General features: G+C 41.6%; 1 long non-coding RNA gene across 1 annotated transcript; it reads right to left on the bottom strand.

Moving 5' to 3' along the window:
- Nucleotides 1–2122: 2122 nt before the first annotated feature.
- Nucleotides 2123–2769, bottom strand: LOC123732589 (uncharacterized). The gene is made up of 2 exons (XR_006763291.1): nt 2605–2769; nt 2123–2494 (listed from the first exon to the last, which is right to left on the bottom strand). It is a non-coding gene; the product is annotated as an uncharacterized lncRNA (long non-coding RNA).
- Nucleotides 2770–4025: the final 1256 nt, after the last annotated feature.

The raw sequence follows: 4025 nt of genomic DNA, 5'->3' as shown, positions 1-4025 counted from the left end.
CGCCTTCTTCACCACACTGTCTGTGTGGGAGTACCATTTCAGTTTGTCAGTGATGTGTACGCCGAGTAACTTGAAGCTTTCCACCTTCTCCACTGTGGTCCCGTCGATGTGGATAGGAGCTGCTCCCTCTGTTGTTTTCTGAAGTCCACGATCATCTCCTTTGTTTTGTTGACATTGAGTGAGAGGTTGTTTTCCTGACAACACACTCCCCATGGCCCTCACCTCCTCCCTGTAGCCTGTCTCGTCATTGTTGGTAATCAAGCCTACTACTGTTGTGTCGTCTGCAGACTTGATGATTGAGTTGGAGGCGTGCATGGCCACGGAATACAGGAGGGAGCTGAGCACGCACCCTTGTGGGGCCCCAGTGTTGAGGATCAGCGTGGCGGCTGTGTTGTTTAGGATCCAGTTGCACAGGGCGGGGTTCAGATCCAGGACCTCCAGCTTAATGATGAGCTTGGAGGGTACTATGGTGTTGAATGCTGATCTACTGAGTGTGAGCCCTCGTCAACGTCAGTCATCTTCAAAGACAAGCTTTTGTATACTCTGTTCTGCCCCTGTTTCTACACATCTGCCAACTGTCATATTGATAAAAGGAGAGGGAGAACTCTGACCGTTGGTCATTAACAACTCAGCAGGTTAACCTGTTAGGGCTAGGGGGCAGCATTGACACGGCTGGATAAAAAACATACCCGATTTAATCTGGTTACCACTCCTACTCAGTAACTAGAATATGCATATACTTATTACATATGGATAGAAAACACCCTAAATTTTCTAAAACTGTTTGAATGGTGTCTGTGAGTATAACAGAACTCAAATGGCAGGTCAAAACCTGAGAGATTCCTTTACAGGAAGTGGCCTGTCTGACCATTTCTGGAACTTCTTTGCCATCTCTATCATTTACTAAGGATCTCTGCTCTAACGTGACACTTCCCACGTCGTCCATAGGCTCTCAGAGCCCGGGAAAAAAGAGAATGTCGTCATTCCAGCCCCAGGCTGAAACACATTATCGCCTTTCTCAAGTGGCCCATCAAGAGACACTAGCTTATGCGCGTGACCCCGACCGCCCCCGCCTTTGGGATTTTTTCCTCTGTTTGCCGAAAAGGAGATTCCCTGTCGGAATTTTATCGCTTTTCTACGAGAAAAATGACGTAAAATTGATTTTAAACAGCGGTTGACATGCTTCGACGTACGGCAATGGAATACTTTGAATTTTATTGTCAGGAATTGCGCCAAGCGCCGACACTTCTTTACTATTTCGGATAGTGTCTGGAACGCACGAACAAAACGCCGCTATTCGGATATAACGATGGATTATTTTGGACCAAACCAACATTTGTTATTGAAGTAGACGTCCTGGGTGTGCATTCTGACGAAGACAACAAAAGGTAATGACATTTTTATAATAGTAAATATGATTATGGTGAGTGCTAAACTTGCCGGGTGTCTAAATAGCGAGCCCGTGATGCCTGGGCTATGTACTTAGAATATTGCAAAATGTGCTTTCACCAAAAGCTATTTTAAAATCGGACATATCGAGTGCATAGAGGAGGTCTGTATCTATAATTCTTAAAATAATTGTTATGCTTTTTGTGAACGTTTATCGTGAGTAATTTAGTAAAATGTTAGCGAATTCCCCGTAAGTTTGCGGGGGTATGCTAGTTCTGAACGTCACATGCTAATGTAAAAAGCTGGTTTTTGATATAAATATGAACTTGATTGAACAAAACATGCATGTATTGTATAACATAATGTCCTAGGGTTGTCATCTGATGAAGATCATCAAAGGTGAGTGCTGCATTTAGCTGTCTTCTGGGTTTTGGTGACATTATATGCTGGCTTGAAAAATGGGTGTCTGATTATTTCTGGCTTGGTACTCTGCTGACATAATCTAATGTTTTGCTTTCGTTGTAAAGCCTTTTTGAAATCGGACAGTGTGGTTAGATTAACGAGAGTCTTATCTTTAAATGGCTGTAAAATAGTCATATGTTTGAGAAATTGAAGTAATAGGATTTTGAAGATTTTGAAAATCGCGCCACAGGCTGGCAGTGGCTGTTACGTAGGTGGGACGAATTCGTCCCGCCGGTCCCATAGAGGTTAATTGATCAATCAAGTCATTCTGTACATTTCACCTGTTTTATTGACAATATTAACCTGACATCATTCCATAAAAAACGTTCTCTGTCAGATCCATCATCCCTTCTGTTTAGCCAGATAATACTTCCTGCTGACCAGCCAATCACATCAAAGTGCTGTTTGCTGCCTGGTGTGCTCTCTCGGGAGGCCATCCCTATGATCAAAAGACGTTGAAAATACATATATACAACAACAAAAAATGTCAATTTTGCTCACTGGGATCCTTCCAAATCTCCTTCAGTTGATCTTGAGCGAAGCCTGGTCATCGAAGGATACCACTGTGGAGCCCTGGTTGGTGGTGATCACGGGTCAATGCTGTTTCACATTGACGTTGCCACAGGATCCTGGATGGTACTTCCTGAATGAGAAGAATCAGAGGGGGTTGATTAGGTTGGAAATGTCATTACATGTTATCAGCTGTAACATTGTCTCAACAGTGATGAATACCAAGTGCTGTACAGGACTTACAACACATTGAGATAGTACTGAAGCTTTGTGATGGGAAGATGTGGCTGTTACTGCAGTGGTGTGGAGGCTGCATTGTGGGGCCTGGTGGACTGACAGAGTTGGTGGGATGAGATAGGGGAGTCTGGAGGTCAAAACATGATGAACAAACAAAACAAGACAACAGATGTACTGATTTAATACCAACTGTTAACCTCTTGGGGCTAGGTGGGACGCTAGCGTGCCACCCGTGGTGCACTCCATCAACAGCAGGTGCATTTCAAGAGCGGCAAATTTGAATCCAAATAAATGTCAAAATTCAAATTTTTCAAAAATACAACTATGTTACACCATTTGAAAGATAAACATCTCCTTAATCTAACCACGTTTTACGATTTCAAAAAGGTTTTACGGCGAAAGCATAAATTTAGAGTATGTTAGGACAGTACATTTACAAGAGTTGTGTGTAATGTTTTGTCAAGTCAAAGACAGGGTCACCAAAACCATAAAACCAGCTAAAATGATACACTAACCTTTTACAATCTCCATCAGATGACACTCCTAGGACATTATGTTAGACAATGCATGCATTTTTAGTTCTATCAAGTTGATATTTATATCCAAAAACAGCGTTTTACTATGGCATTGATGTTGAGGAAATCGTTTCCCTCCAATAACCGGCAGTCAAGTCAGCGTCACAAATTAAATAATTAAAATTAGAAAACATTGGTAAAATATTATATTGTCATTTAAAGAATTATAGATTTACATATTTTGAACGCAATCAACTTGCCAGATTTAAAAATAACCTTACTGGGAAATCACACTTTGCAATAATCTGAGCACTGTGCCCAGAAAAATACGCGTTGCGATACAGACTAGACGTCATGTTGGGGAGATCTAAAATCGAAAATACTATGTAAATAATCCATTACCTTTGATTCTCTTCATCAGATGTCACTTCCAGGTATCACAGGTCCATAACGAATGTAGTTTTGTTCAAAAAAGCTCATCATTTATGTCCAAAAATCTCCGTCTCGTTAGCACATGATGTAAGCCAGCCGGACTTCGTCATGAACGAGGGGAAAAATATATTTCCGTTCGTTCAAACATGTCAAACGTTGTATAGCATAAATCATTAGGGCCTTTTTAACCAGAACATGAATAATATTCAAGGTGGACGAATGCATAGTCTTTTATAACGTATTGGAACGAGGGTACCCAACATGAAGTAGCGCCAGGTGTCTAATGGGACATCACCGTTCCATGGCTCTTGTTCGGTCAGATCTCCCTCCAGAAGACTCAAAACACTTTGTAAAGGCTGGTGACATCTAGTGGAAGCAATAGGAAGTGCCAAAATATTCCTAAACCCCTGTGTTTTTCAATGGGATAGGTTTAAAGTCAATACAACACATCAGGTATCCACTTCCTGTCAGAAAATGTCT

This window comes from Salmo salar, unplaced genomic scaffold (genome assembly GCF_905237065.1).
Source record: "Salmo salar unplaced genomic scaffold, Ssal_v3.1, whole genome shotgun sequence".
Classification (NCBI taxonomy): domain Eukaryota; kingdom Metazoa; phylum Chordata; class Actinopteri; order Salmoniformes; family Salmonidae; genus Salmo; species Salmo salar.
This window is presented reverse-complemented; position numbering and strand designations above follow the sequence as displayed.